The sequence below is a fragment of the Haliotis rubra genome, unplaced genomic scaffold, assembly GCF_003918875.1.
Source record: "Haliotis rubra isolate DU_JTF1 unplaced genomic scaffold, ASM391887v1 Scf883, whole genome shotgun sequence".
In the NCBI taxonomy this organism is placed as follows: Eukaryota; Metazoa; Mollusca; class Gastropoda; order Lepetellida; family Haliotidae; genus Haliotis; species Haliotis rubra.
Genome location: NW_025767616.1, coordinates 281,360 through 298,462, shown reverse-complemented (window position 1 = coordinate 298,462; position 17,103 = coordinate 281,360). Strand labels below are relative to the sequence as shown.

Below are 17,103 nucleotides of genomic sequence, written 5' to 3'. Positions count from 1 at the left end.
TTCACAGGGAAATTACTGAAATTAATTGATTATATTTTAGTATTCAAACAAATATTTAATACCATATTTAAGCAATGACAAAATAGCTCTTTCAGCAAAAGTCATTATTCTATTGTGTTATAAAATATTATGTACCAGATGTAAAAAAACAACCTTCCATGCATTTTCTTGGGGGCGTTTATGGGGTTGACAGAAGTCAGTATACAATCTATATTCATATAAGATAAACATTATAGCCTATAGTGCTAGTTACATTGGCTGAAGCCAGTTGTTATATGTAGTGAGTGAGTGCGTGAGTTTAGTTTTACGCCGCACTCAGCAAAATTCCAGCTATATGGCGGCGGTCTGTAAAAAATCAAGTCTGGACCAGACAATCCAGTGATCAACAGCATGAACATCGATCTGTGCAATTGGGAACCGATGACATTTGTCAACCAAGTCAGCAAGCCTGACCACCCGATCCGATCTTACGACAAGCATAGTCGCCTTTTGTGGCAAGCATGGGTTGCTGAAGACATATTCTACCCCGGATCCTCACGGGTCTGTCATATGTAGTGTTGCATATAGTGAATGCATATTGAATACTTGCTCATGATAACCCAATAACATAATTTGAACAAATGACAATTTTGTGGATGAAATAGAAAGAAAAACTTTATTGCTGTCAGCGGGGCGGTGGGGTAGCCTAGTGGTTAAGGCGTTCGCTCGTCACGCCGAACACCCGGGTTCGATTCACCACATGGGCACAATGTGTGAAGCCCATTTCTGGTGTTCCCGCCGTCGTGTTGCTGGAACGTTGCTAAAAGCGGCGTAAAAGTAAACTCATTCATTATTGCTGTCAGCACGTTATGTACAGTCTTAAATGAAACCCATGCGCTTCGTCTTCCGAGAAGCAAATTGCTCAATGACAAGGTCTGTGTTTACTGTCTCTGTGGACATTGATAGTGCAAGTGATGACATACGGACATCCCCCATTGTACGTCTTGATTCTGCTCATTGCTTGATGCTGATGTCACGGGCATAGTGGTGAATTGCCGAAAACGTTAAGTGTAGGCACGTCCCTAAAGTGCCTGTTAAATGGTTTGCAATATGACAACGCCATTGCAGTTTTGAATTTAGTATTAGTATTGTTTCGTTGTTTATATTTGAGTGGATGTGAACGGTGGGTAGGACATTGTATTTTTGTAATAATCCGAACATCTTCAAGTTTAAGTTCCTCATGGTGACAGACAATGATACACTAATGCTCAAAGTATGTAAACATATGTCTCATAGCCTTAAAAGAAGGCAAACATTATTGAATGTGTAACTATTCTAAATATTATGTATGATATACCTATTGCAATGAACATGTATATTGGCCAACGGTCTAAAGACGTGAATAAACACACTTGGCTTGACTTGGCTTTACTTGGCTTGACTTGACTTGACACACTAGACGGGGGAGGAGTCTGACATCCTTAAACCATATTACTTCCCCCTCCACCCAGTTCTTTCTGTAATTATCCTTTATTTTACTCAGAGGAATCACCAAGTTACATGGTTTAGAAATTTGGGTAATGTTTTCAGAACATGTATCCAATTATTCCCAACACGATCTTGACGTTTCTTTGATGGGCATGTTAGAAGTTGAGTTGTTGAGTGAGTGTGAGTGAGTTTATTTTTACGCCGCACTATTCCATCTTTACGGCGGCGGTCTGTAAATAATCGAGCCTGGACCAGACAATCCAATGATTAACGGCATGAGCATCGAGCTGCGCAATTGGGAACCGATGACATGTGGCAACCAAGTCAGCGAGCCTGACCATTCGATCCCGTTAGTCGCCTTTTACGACAAGCATGGGTTACTGAAGAACAATTTTCTAACCCGGACCTTAACGGGTTTGAGTTGATGAAGAATGATGACTTTTTTTTATGGATATACAACTTCTTTTATTCAGTGGAGGCGACGTTTCGACATAGATTCTAATGTCGTTGCGTCGAAACATATTAAGTCATTTCACCTAATACTAAATTAATGAATAACGTTAACCCGTTCGTATTTTTCATCCTAATGAATGATGCAAGTTGTAGCCAACCTGTTACATAATGATTGTTGTTTTGTTTGTTTGAACTCCAGTATTCCAGCTATATTCCAGGGGTCTGTAAGTAATCGGGTCTGGACCAGACAATTCAGTGAACAACATGATGGGCATGTAATGTACATAATGTACAGAATCTCTGAGAAATGTTTTACAACTTTTCATCACTTCTCAGTTGGTTATTTGTGATTGTTTGTTCTGAAATAAAGTAAAGGTTTAAAAATGTTTTCTGTAAGTAATAAAACAAAATGGATCTTCAAAAAGGAGTAATATGAATTTTTAGAAGAATATTTAATTTGACTTCCCAATGACTCCAAAATCTGATCCATTACGATAAGAACCAATTTCGCGGTTTTCAATTCATTCGAGAAAAGATTTGGAAGTTCAGAAGCATAGGGACACCACAAGTTCTTAAATTGAATTCAATGTAATTTTAAAACAGGATATGAATACATGTGGACGTTTACAAATGATATAATCGAGTATAAATGCGGCAGTTGTATTGTTTGAGTGACCACATGCTGCTTTGTCCCAGTGTGCAATATAAAGTTTGTAAATTTTAAAGATAACTTTATAACTTTATAAGCCCTCCCCGAAGACCATTCAGATGTGTGTTGACTTTCCCTGACCTGCTTTAGAAATTGCAGATGTTTCAGATGCAAAAGTCTAAATGAAGCAAGTCTACAATTTCCTCGTTTCAATTTCTTTTTCACTAGATCTCCTTTTCGATGTAAATTCTCCTATACCCAACCGTTACGCAACATAACAAAAACACATGCAACAGTATGGACACGCTGTGCGTTGCATGACCGAGATTTATTGACAACTGCAACATACATTCATTACATACGTCTCATCACAATAGAAGAGCGGAAGGTCGCGGGTTCGATCCCCGACCGCGTCATACCAAAATACGTTAAAATATGGTACTTGTTGGTCCCTGCCTGGCGCTCGGCAATAATGGGTACAACAAGGACTGGTCGGCTCGGAGCCAGTATAATGTGTCTGAGTGGGGTATTCATGCTTCACTGCGGCATGGTATCTCAGTGGGCTAGCACTATAAAACCAGCTTCAGTCTGGGCTAGTACAAGCAGTACCTCACCTCACCTCACCTCACCTCACCTCACCTCACCTCACCTCACCTCACCTCACCTCACCTCACCTCACCTGACCTCACCTCACCTCACCTCACCGCACCTCACCTCACCTCACCTCACCTCACCACACCGCACCGCACCGCACCGCACCGCAATTTCCGCCTCACCTCACCTCACCTCACCTCACCTCACCTCACCTCACCTCACCTCACCTCACCTCACCTCACCTCACCTCACCTCACCTCACCTCACCTCACCTCCCTCACCTCACCTCACCTCACCTCACCTCACCTCACCTCCTCACCTCACCTCACCTCACCTCCTCACCTCACCTCCTCACCTCACCTCACCTCACCTCACCTCACCTCACCTCACCTCACCTCACCTCCACCTCACCTCACCTCACCTCACCTCACCTCACCTCACCTCACCTCCTCACCTCACCTCACCTCACCTCACCTCACCTCACCTCACCTCACCTCACCTCACCTCACCTCACCTCACCTCACCTCACCTCACCTCACCTCATTATCTGCCTGTTGCCCGCCACGTAAAACCAGAGAAAAACAACCCTCATGGAGAAAATACTCTGGAACCGTGTTCCCTCAACGAGTGAGTGAGTTAAAATTTAAAGTCACATCGGCAATATCTCAGCCATATCGTGACTAAAACTAGTTCTTAATTCATAATACATACATATACTATATAAAACCCTGTCAACGAAGCACAGCAAAATTACTAGATTATCACAAAATCAGTTTAAACTAGCTAGTATATATATTTAAAAGTAGAAAACTATTTTTGGACAATACAGTGTAAAAATGGGCTAGTAATCGCCAACCACTAAAGGTAGATCACCATACTAGGGACCATGGGGACTTACAGTGCCTTTGCTACCTGCATGGACCCTAGTTGGATTTACACCATCCCTTCAGCCATTGGCGTTTATGCTGAGATTTAGCCTTACATTAAAATGACAAAAATACTACGATTAAAAACCTGGTAGACTTAAATTTACTTGAAATGTTTTGGGACTTACGTACGATCTCAAGACGACAATATTCGAAGGTACAGCCACTCACAAATTCAGTTTCTCATTTAAATCACCAATACTCAAAATGCCTGTATGTACAAAACATATGAATCACAATTCATCTATCAGTTCTATTTCTTTAAAATGATAATTGACATTATTAAAAAAGATCCTTAACAGTTTTTACTTTGAAATATTTATCCCTTATGCTGGAAAAATTCAACACAGTGTTCCCTCAACGAATGCAGACAGCAACTACCTGAGGGTTTACAGTATACATGTGATCTAACTCATATATCCTGGGTACTTGGTACTCATATATCCTGGGTACTTGGTACTCATATAACCATGACATAGGTGACTGACACAATTAAACTAAACCAGTAGATTTCAGTTGCATCACTTAATCGAGTATCTGTATATCGCAACCTGGAAACCCACAATAAGTACATTTATACTGACACATGCGTTGACATATTCTACTAGGACACAAGCGCCTCATGTATCATGACAGCGTCCAGTCCACGCACTATGCTCTGACTGCACGTACAGCAGCTTAAAATAGTATCATAATGGCTCTTCAGCCCAGAGCAATATACATCGTCGTATGACTGCAAATATAGCAGCTTACAATATTATTATAATGGCTCTTCAACCCACAGCGATATACATCATCGTATGACTGCACGTACAGCAGCTTACAATAGTATTATAATGGCTCTTCAGCCCAGAGTAATATACATCGTCGTATGACTGCACGTACAGCAGCTTGCAATAGTATTATAATGGCTCTTCAGCCCAGAGAAATATACATCATCGTATGACTGCACGTACAGCAGCTTACAATAGTATTATAATGGCTCTTCAGCCCAGAGAAATATACATCATCGTATGACTGCACGTACAGCAGCTTACAATAGTATTATAATGGCTCTTCAGCCCAGAGTAATATACATCATCGTATGACCGCACGTACAGCAGCTTGCAATAGTATTATCATGGCTCTTCAGCCCAGAGAAATATACATCATCGTATGACTGCATATATAGCAGCTTCTAATTGTATTATAATGGCTCTTCAGCCCAGAGAAATATACAGCATATATAGTACAGCAGCATAAAATAGTATGATAATGGCTCTTCAGCCCAGAGAAACATACATCATCGTATGACTGCACATATAGCAGCTTACAATTGTATTATAATGGCTCTTCAGCCCAGAGAAATATACAGCAAAATACAGTACAGCAGTTTACAATAGTATTATAACGACTCTTCAGCCCAGAGAAATATACATCATCGTATGACTGCACATATAGCAGCTTACAATTGTATTATTTAAGGCTCTTCAGCCCAGAGAAATATACAGCAATATACAGTACAGCAGCTTACAATAGTATTATAATGGCTCTTCAGCCCAGAGAAATATACATCATCGTATGACTGCACATATAGCAGCTTACAATTGTATTATAAAGGCTCTTCAGCCCAGAGAAATATACGGCAATATACAGTACAGCAGCTTACAATAGTATTATAACGACTCTTCAGCCCAGAGAAATATACATCATCGTATGACTGCACATATAGCAGCTTACAATTATATTATAAAGGCTCTTCAGCCCAGAGAAATATACAGCAATATACAGTACAGCAGTTTACAAAAGTATTATAAAGACTCTTCAGCCCAGAGAAATATACATCATCGTATGACTGCACATATAGCAGCTTACAATTGTATTATAATGGCTCTTCAGCCCAGAGAAATATACAGCAATATACAATACAGCAGCTTACAATAGTATTATAATGGCTCTTCAGCCCAGACAAAATATACAGCAATATACAGTACAGCAGCTTACAATAGTATTATAACGACTCTTCAGCCCAGAGAAATATACATCATCGTATGACTGCACATATAGCAGCTTACAATTGTATTATAAAGGCTCTTCAGCCCAGAGAAATATACAGCAATATACAGTACAGCAGCTTACAATAGTATTATAACGACTCTTCAGCCCAGAGAAATATACATCATCGTATGACTGCACATATAGCAGCTTACAATTGTATTATAAAGGCTCTTCAGTCCAGAGCAATATACATCATCGTATGACTGCAGGTACAGCAGCTTACAATAGTATGATCATGGCCTAACCTCATCTTTGTATGATTGTAAACAGCTTCACTAACCTCATCTTTGTGTGATTGTAAACAGCTTCACTAACCTCATCTTTGGGTGATTGTAAACAGCTTCACTAACCTCATCTTTGGGTGATTGTAAACAGCTTCACTAACCTCATCTTTGTGTGATTGTAAACAGCTTCACTAACCTCATCTTTGGGTGATTGTAAACAGCTTCGCTAACCTCATCTTTGTGTGGTTGTAAACAGTTTCGCTAACCTCATCTTTGTGTGGTTGTAAACAGCTTCGCTAACCTCATCTTTGTGTTGTTGTAAACAGCTTCACTAACCTCATCTTTGTGTGATTGTAAACAGCTTCACTAACCTCATCTTTTTGTGATTGTAAACATAATATATATTATATAGTAATAAAAGAAACACCATTTATATAACAATGTCCCCATCAAGGACAGTAACATTACTGATTATCACAGGTTGTTCTGAAACTAGTGTGTGATAATATATGGGGTCAGATCAAACAGCACATACGCCTCCTTTCAGTGTGAAAGTTTCGTATCCAAGACAAAAGTCGAGACTGCATCAAATTCTAAAATGTAAACAACAAATAAAAACACATCCCAAACCAGCAGACTTTCTGGGGTATAATTACTCGAAGAAACGCTGAACATTCGAGACTGTGGATACGTTCTTATATAATCATATATCGTATATAATAAGCCTTGTATACGCCCCTCGCTGCAGTATGAAATGCATGTCAAAGCCGAAATAAATATTTTGTTTTTAGCACTGACACGTTGTATTTGAATTGTTATTCCGCATCCTCCAGTGTGATATTAATCCACTCCCAGGTCACTCGTGAAGGTCTGTCTTAGTATTAGCCTTACCAACCATGCTTGTCGTAAGATGTCACTGACAGGACTAGGTGGTCAGGTTTGCTGACTTGGTTGACACGTCATCGTACCCTGATCACTTAGATGGATGTTCATACTGTTGATCACTGGATTGTCTGGACCAGATATTACTCAATATGGCGTTAAACAAGATGTCACTGACAGGACTAGGTGGTCAGGCTTGCTGACTTGGTTGACACATTTCATCGTTCCCTGATCACTTAGACGGATGTTCATGCTGTTGATCACTGGATTGTCTGGTCCAGATATTACTCAATGTGGCGTTAAACAAGATGTCACTGACAGGAGTAGGTGGTCAGGCTTGCTGACTTGGTTGACACATGGCATCGTACCCTGATCACTTAGACGGATGTTCATGCTGTTGATCACTGGATTGTCTGGTCCAGATATTACTCAATGTGGCGTTAAACAAGATGTCACTGACAGGACTAGGTGGTCAGGCTTGCTGACTTGGTTGACACATGTCATCGTACCCTGATCACTTAGACGGATGTTCATGCTGTTGATCACTGGATTGTCTGGTCCAGATATTACTCAATGTGTCGTTAAACAAGATGTCACTGACAGGACTAGGTGGTTAGACTTGCTGACTTGGTTGACACATGTCATCGTTCCCTGATCACTCAGACGGATGTTCATGCTGTTGATTACTGGATTGTCTGGTCCAGATATTACTCAATGTGGCGTTAAACAAGATGTCACTGACAGGACTAGGTGGTCAGGCTTGCTGACTTGGTTGACACATGTCATCGTACCCTGATCACTTAGATTGATGTTCATGCTGTTGATTACTGGATTGTCTGGTCCAGATATTACTCAATGTGGCGTTAAACAAGATGTCACTGACAGGACTAGGTGGTCAGGCTTGCTGACTTGGTTGACACATGGCATCGTAGCCTGATCACTTAGACGGATGTTCATGCTGTTGATCACTGGATTGTCTGGTCCAGATATTACTCAATGTGGCGTTAAACAAGATGTCACTGACAGGACTAGGTGGTCAGGCTTGCTGACTTGGTTGACACATGTCATCGTTCCCTGATCACTCAGACGGATGTTCATGCTGTTGATTACTGGATTGTCTGGTCCAGATATTACTCAATGTGGCGTTAAACAAGATGTCACTGACAGGACTAGGTGGTCAGGCTTGCTGACTTGGTTGACACATGTCATCGTACCCTGATCACTTAGATTGATGTTCATGCTGTTGATTACTGGATTGTCTGGTCCAGATATTACTCAATGTGGCGTTAAACAAGATGTCACTGACAGGACTAGGTGGTCAGGCTTGCTGACTTGGTTGACACATGTCATCGTACCCTGATCACTTAGACGGATGTTCATGCTGTTGATTACTGGATTGTCTGGTCCAGATATTACTCAATGTGTCGTTAAACAAGATGTCACTGACAGGACTAGGTGGTTAGACTTGCTGACTTGGTTGACACATGTCATCGTTCCCTGATCACTCAGACGGATGTTCATGCTGTTGATTACTGGATTGTCTGGTCCAGATATTACTCAATGTGGCGTTAAACAAGATGTCACTGACAGGACTAGGTGGTCAGGCTTGCTGACTTGGTTGACACATGTCATCGTACCCTGATCACTTAGATTGATGTTCATGCTGTTGATTACTGGATTGTCTGGTCCAGATATTACTCAATGTGGCGTTAAACAAGATGTCACTGACAGGACTAGGTGGTCAGGCTTGCTGACTTGGTTGACACATGGCATCGTAGCCTGATCACTTAGACGGATGTTCATGCTGTTGATCACTGGATTGTCTGGTCCAGATATTACTCAATGTGGCGTTAAACAAGATGTCACTGACAGGAGTAGGTGGTCAGGCTTGCTGACTTGGTTGACACATGTCATCGTACCCTGATCACTTAGACGGATGTTCATGCTGTTGATCACTGGATTGTCTGGTCCAGATATTACTCAATGTGGCGTTAAACAAGATGTCACTGACAGGACTAGGTGGTCAGGCTTGCTGACTTGGTTGACACATGTCATCGTACCCTGATCACTTAGACGGATGTTCATGCTGTTGATTACTGGATTGTCTGGTCCAGATATTACTCAATGTGGCGTTAAACAAGATGTCACTGACAGGACTAGGTGGTCAGGCTTGCTGACTTGGTTGACACATGTCATCGTACCCTGATCACTTAGATTGATGTTCATGCTGTTGATTACTGGATTGTCTGGTCCAGATATTACTCAATGTGGCGTTAAACAAGATGTCACTGACAGGACTAGGTGGTCAGGCTTGCTGACTTGGTTGACACATGGCATCGTAGCCTGATCACTTAGACGGATGTTCATGCTGTTGATCACTGGATTGTCTGGTCCAGATATTACTCAATATGGCGTTAAACAAACAAACATAATCCATTCTGAGCTCACCAGTACCAGTTTCCAACGAAATCAGTCTTATATATTTCTAGAATATCGAAGAGAAAGAAGATTAACTTAATTAGATGTCACGGGTGCTGTGTATACAGGTAATGGAATGATATATACTCATGCCAATAATGGTTGTCACCCCCCCCCACCCCACCCCCACCTCACATCCACACCCCACACCCCCTCTTCAATTTAAAAAAATTGAAGGGGTGTCAACCATTATTGGTACGAGTATAGTTTGATATTATACCATACAGGCATCCAGCCCAAAGGCCTATGATACATCAAAAGTCTAAGTAAAATAGTTAAAAAGGTAAAATTACACAATGCAGACATTGTGTTTACAAGGCAAACAATATGATTGTATAAATACAATAACACAATGTATCTGGGTTTGTCAAACATCCTGTGAATAATTTAGATTGAGTAATTAAACATGTGATAGGGCAGAAGTTTATTGTGAAAAGAAAACAATAGAACATGCTCGATACATATAAAACATATATTACCTTCCAAAAATCCTTGCCGTCTAAGATTAGGTTAAACTGTCAAAGTAGAGGTGAAGATATTGCTCAGCTTCGAAGTTCCATGTAACACAGGTTCAATACCTTGTGGCAATTGTACTCAAGTCAGGAAACAAGGTAACGACTAAAACGAAAGGTGTGTGCTTTAGATTTGGGTTGTTGTTTAACGGCACACTCAGGGACATTCCCACTAATTTATATGGCGGTGGTCTGTGAATAATCGAGTCTGGACCAGAAATTCCAGTGATCAACAGCATGAGCATCGATCTACGCAACTGGGTTACGATAACATGGTGTCAACCAAGTCAGCGAGCCTGACCACCCGATCCCGTTAGTCGCCTTTTACGACAAGCATGGGTTACTGAAGATCAAATCTAAACCGAGTCAAAATGGCACTGACACAGTATACAAAACAACGTATAAGCAGAACTCGGAGACTTATACAAATGAAACAATGTAATTGCGGCTTAAATGTATTTTAAAGATGCTATTGAAAATATCAAAATAGTAGGCCTTTCATCTTGGCTATTTTAATCTGAACAATTTCAATGGCAAGTACCATACCTGGTAACAAGACACAGACCCATTTGCTATACATAGGGGTAGTGTAGGTTGGTTGGTTTGTTGTTTCACGCCGAACTCAGCAGTATCCCAGCTATATGGCAGCGGTCTGTAATTAACCGAGTCGGGACCAGACAATCCAGTGATCAACAGCATGAGCATCGATCTGCGCAATTGGAATACGATGGCATGTGTCAAAACAAGTCAGCGAGCCTGACCACCCGATCCCGTTGGTCGCCTTTTATGACAAGCATGGGTTACTGAAGATCATTTCTAACCCGGATCTTCACAGGTGGCTATAGCTTGGAATACAGGAACGACTGGACAAGACTATCAGGCACTTTGTTTGCGTTCAGTCCGAGACCCTCGACAAGCAGTCAGGCAAATTTTCGCCAGAACATGAAGATAGTTGGTTCGAAACCCTGATGGGACTCAACTTAAACATATACGTCCGGATTACAAATAATTGTTCTCATTGCAAGTTTATTTTCGGACTGTTACTTTAGTCAGCTGCGACCGGATTAGAAAACATTGTTCTCATAGCAAGTTGATTGTCGGGACTGTTATTTTAGTCTGTAATCCGTAATTGAGGGAGTCCGTATTATAAAGCAGCTTTAATGATCAATTAAGGACAATTTTGCCGGGACTCAGAGAGTAGTCCGGATTATGGAGAAACCGGATTACAAAGAGTCCGGATTTGACAGATTCCACTGTAACAGAATTTATACTTTACTAGGGAAGTGTAATCCCGAATATGACATGTCTTATCTGACCACTGTGTAATAGTCGTTCTGTATTCACAGTATGAAATCGGAAACCATTTGATGAATACTGTTGAAAGTTGAACATGTAAAAGTCCATGCATCTTTGAACTGGAACTCAGGCAGTATCTAGACACAGCGGTAGCCAGCAGGAGCTCGGGGCTGACATGTCTTCCTCCAGCCACATGTGTGGTCGGAACATGATCCAGCCAGGGCCTGTAACAACAGATACATGGACGACGTTTAAATCATTTCTCCCACATTTTACTATCATCCCTTTAGTCGCCTCTTACCACAAGCATGAGTTACTGAAGATCAATTCTAACCCGGACCTTCACGGGTCAAGTGGTCTTTAAGTGAGTGAACGAGTTAATATTTAACGTAACATCGGCAATATTTAAGCCATATCGTGACGACAACATTTGATATTGAGATGAAATATATGTATATTATAAAAAACCTGCCGACGAAGGACAGTAAAGCAACTTGAAGATCACAGATATGTATGTAAAACTAGTAATTAAATCTAAAACGTTTTTACTATAGGGGGAAAACAATACAGTATAAAAATGGGCTAAAAATCGCCCACAACTGAAGGTAGATCACCATACCAGGGACCATGGGGACTTACATTACTTTTGCTCCCTGCATGGACCCTAGCTGGATTTACACCATCCCTTCAGCCATTGGCGACAGAAGAGAAATCTAGCCATAAATTAAAAGCACACATATTCTACGATTAAAAACGTGGCAAGCCTAAATCTACTGTGTTGGGACTTACGTACCCTCTCAGGAGGACAATAATTTTACAATACTTTAACCCCCTTTGAGGGTACAGCCACTAACAATAGAAGTTGATAATCTAAACTACCAATTATAAAACCTTATCTATTTACAAAACATATATCAAAATTCATTTAGCAGATCTATCTCTTTTAAAAAATCAATGATTAAACGATAATTAACGTTACTAAAAAGGTCCTTTACTGTTTTGACATTAGTATATCTATCCCTTATGATGGAAGTGGTCTTAAAGATGGTCGACGGTGTTCATTTCGGGACTACTTGCGGGACTTGGTAATGTTTCAATTGTGTTATTCTGCAAAAGGGTGATCGATGGGGAACGTTTAGGACTGGGCTTGTCATTTATGGATATCAAACGGCTGTCAAGGGAATTAGTATCAAAGTGCCGCACTGCGGATGTACCAAGTACCTCCTGGTGATAAACTTGACCACTGACTCACATGAAACGCACAACATCAATGAACTTAACTCCAAAGACTTCAACTGCATGGGTCACCTCGAGGTGATTTGCCTAGATAGGCCATTTCCACATGCGATAAAACTCATGAAGATCCGGGTTAGAAATGTCTTCAGCAACCCATGCTTGTCATAAGAGGCGACTAACGGGATCGGGTAGTCAGGCTCGCTGACTTGGTTGACATGTCATCATATCATCAAAAACTTGCTACAGCTTGTCCGAAAGGCCATGATCTACGATCCCACACCATGACAAATGTCGCTGTTATTGTCCGTGGTAAAGAACCGCCTGATTGGACGACATGATCTGGGATCATGAACCCGCAGTCTCCTCTTGATTGTAGAGATGTGGGCTCTTACTCTCAATTGCCGGCGCAGTTCTTCGGCAGGGGCAGCGGGACTGCATCTTGCCAGATGAATTAGGTCATTTAGAAAGTGGTCAAATGTAACACATGTTTTGAGGGGTTACACTTAGATTCTAGTACTTTTTTTGGTTGCGTCCCATCCGGGATTCGAACCCACACCCTCAGAGTTAGGCGCCTAATCGACAGAACACAAAATCAGCCGCTTAATACACTCATCCAACCGGGCTTCCGCAAAAAATGGAAGTGGGACTCAACCCCCAAAAGTACTAGCATCTGTTTGGTGTTGAAGTAGGTCTCCGTCATCATAGTCATGTATCTTCCTAGAGTGAGTGAGTGACTTTGGCTTCACGCCGCTTTTAGCAATATTCCAGCAATATCACGGCGGAGGACACCAGAAATGGGCTTCACACATTGTACCCATGTAGGGATTCGAACCTGGGTCTTCGACGTGACGAGCGGACGCTTTAACCACTAGGCTACCACACCGGCCCTATCTTTCTAGGACGTCCTGACACTGATGGTAGGGATCCTAGGGTTATGCCCGCGGTATTTATTCGTTGTTGTCCACACTCAGATTCACTGAACCTTGCTTTGACCTATTTGTATACAACATCAATGAACGTGATTAGCTAAGCACTCTATTCGTATATCGTTGTTTCGTTTATCACAAACAGAAAAGGAATAACACAGACACATTTTGGCTGATGCAGTCGTGCAAAGCAGGCAGTTATTTCATCACGGCTCTCTTTAGCTTAAAGTGGTGGGTATTACTGGTAATTTAATTAATGATTTAGAGAAATGTTTATAACATGCAGAGTGTATACGATATTGGCGATAATACTATTATCACATGCAGAAAATGAAAGCAGTCAACGAGCACTCTTTGCAGGTAATCACAAAAAATTGTACAGGTTAGGCAATGCGGTTGTCTGACAATAACGAGAATGCGTTCCTATCTTGTCTCCTTGTTTTATTTAATTCATGACACTGGTCGTTACAGTATTGAGGCTATTCGTGTAGTACTTCAAGACTTGTCTGCCTTGTTTCGGGCTTGTAAGTTGTCACGAACGATTAACTGCAAAGAAAGCAAACCCACCATAAAAATGCCACAAATATTATCCATAATCTAACTCATTCAAATATAGCTTTAACAACTCAAGTTTACAGACATTATTACTGCGTACCGTTTTCTAGGCAGACATCCGACCCGTTGTCGACCTCGTGCAAACAAGAATAAATAGAGTTACTTCCCTTGGTTACATGTAAAGTCGCACTTCGCGATCTACAGGCAAAGCATATTTACGTAAAGTAGACTGACACACCATTAAACACATCCATATTAGGTTTCAGCTCATCTTGTGGTGAAGGTTCAATTGGCCCTTGTACTCGATATAGCTCGTAATACGGGAACATCTTGACCTGAATTATTTAGTTAAAAATATTGCTTAACAGGATGCAATTTTGGAGTTTAAAGATATTGGCAGAAGGTATGTCCGTTTGCGAAGATTGATGTTGATCACTGGACTGTCTGGTCCAGACACGATTATTTACAGAACGCCGCCATAGCTGGAATATTGCTGAGTGCGGTTAGATCCCGTTCGCCTGTAAATAATCGAGTTGATTTACTGTTTCAATTCGGAAATGGCCACGTTAAATTGCACTACAATTGATTTATTCGATCACTGTAAGAATAGTCCGATCCAGTCTGTCAATTACTCCGGCGCATGCGTCTACTTGAGCCATTCAGAAGACCGGGCGTGCTTTGTGGATTTGTCAGTGTTACATCCGGGGAGGAACATTGCTGCTGAAGAGATGTTCCCTCGAATTATCCTTGCACGCGATATCCAGGAGCGTAGCTACCATTATGGAAATACGCCCGGGCTTACACGTGATTTTTGCTAAAAAGGTTGGACAAGCCAACAATACTATCTAAATGTGAAGCTTTGCAACCTATCGGACTTACACGAACAAAACATGGCTTCGTACGCGCCTGATATCCATTGTGTGTTGCAAGGATGTCATATGTACAAAACCCAATGAGACAAGACCCAAAACTTTGAGGCGGAGAAATTATCCCATTTAAATGTCAGTAGCACTGTTCCCGAATCCTACTTCTGCTTGGAGGTGAGAATTTGCACGAATGTCCGCACTGTTTGTACATATGCATATTCATTACCAGTAGATGACAAAAAATAGCAGTTTAAGAATTTGGAAGTGTTATACACACCACAGGTGCTTGTATTGCTGAAAATAATGCGTCTTAGGTCAAACACTCGTTCTCTGACATGCATCTACACATAAATGATCAGTATTTATGGTTATCAGTGAATGGCACCTGACGAAGGGGCAAGAACTAGCACAGAAACGATCTGGGACGCATTATGTTCTGCAATATAATCCCTATCAGTGAACGAGTGTTGGACCCAGAACGTATTATTTTCAGCAATATAAGCCGTATTTATATGAGATGGCTATCAGTGAACGAGTGTTGGACCCAGGACGTATTATCTTCAGCAATATAAGCTGTATTTATATGGGATGGCTATCAGTGAACGAGTGTTGGACCCAGGACGTATTATCTTCAGCAATATAAGCCGTATATATATGGGATGGTTATCAGTGAACGAGCGTTGGACCTATGACGCATTATCTTCAGCAATATAAGCCGTATTTATATGAGATGGCTATCAGTGAACGAGTGTTGGATCCAGGACGTATTATCTTCAGCAATATAAGCCGTATTTATATGAGATGGCTATCAGTGAACGAGTGTTGGACCCAGGACGTATTATCTTCAGCAATATAAGCCGTATTTATATGAGATGGCTATCATTGAACGAGTGTTGGACCCAGGACGTATTATCTTCAGCAATATAAGCCGTATTTATATGAGATGGCTATCAGTGAACGAGTGTTGGACCCAGGACGTATTATCTTCAGCAATATAAGCCGTATTTATATGAGATGGCTATCAGTGAACGAGTGTTGGACCCAGGACGTATTATCTTCAGCAATATAAGCCGTATTTATATGAGATGGCTATCAGTGAACGAGTGTTGGACCCAGGACGTATTATCTTCAGCAATATAAGCCGTATTTATATGAGATGGCTATCAGTGAACGAGTGTTGGACCCAGGACGTATTATCTTCAGCAATATAAGCCGTATTTATATGAGATGGCTATCAGTGAACGAGTGTTGGACCCAGGACGTATTATCTTCAGCAATATAAGCCGTATTTATATGAGATGGCTATCAGTGAACGAGTGTTGGACCCAGGACGTATTATCTTCAGCAATATAAGCCGTATTTATATGAGATGGCTATCAGTGAACGAGTGTTTGACCCAGGACGTATTATTTTCAGCAATATAAGCCGTATTTATATGAGATGGCTATCTGTGAACGAGCGTTGGACCTATGACGTATTATTTTCAGCAATACAAGCCGTTGTGAAAGACATGGCCAATGTTTGTAACTACAACATTGTTTTTGCTTGATTTTTTAATTTTTTTTATTTTTCTCTTTTTCTCTTTTTATATTTTTTTTAGTTTTTCAAAATCGGGTATTGAGCTCGTCGGTAAGAAGGCTTAACTGAAACAGGCAAGAAAGCCGTGATACAATATGAACAAATCTTACAGCGATCTGATTTAGGTTGAGCCGATCAAATTAGCACAATTGATGACATTAAACAACAATGTGGAGGAAATGATTTGCCTTCTCGCGTTTCCTTGAGTATGTCACGGAACTTTAAATGTATTTTTAATTTTCAAAGGCACAATTTAAAGGCCCATCTATTGGAATTGCAAAATATTCGAGGGGTGATACTTCTCAAAACGGAAATAAAGTCAATGACAACAGTTTTCTATCACGTAAAACTTTTCACATTTATTCACATGTGTAATTCTATAAACTACGCTTTGAATACTTCAGTATTTCTTTGAATCAATATG

The 17,103-nt window shown here is 40.9% G+C and overlaps 1 long non-coding RNA gene across 1 annotated transcript; it reads left to right on the top strand.

The window, feature by feature from the left end:
- The first annotated feature begins 471 nt into the window (after positions 1-471).
- LOC124263447 lies at positions 472-1,400 on the top strand. Its single transcript, XR_006894844.1, has 2 exons — positions 472-752; positions 807-1,400. It is a non-coding gene; the product is annotated as an uncharacterized LOC124263447 (long non-coding RNA).
- The last annotated feature ends 15,703 nt before the right edge of the window (positions 1,401-17,103 follow it).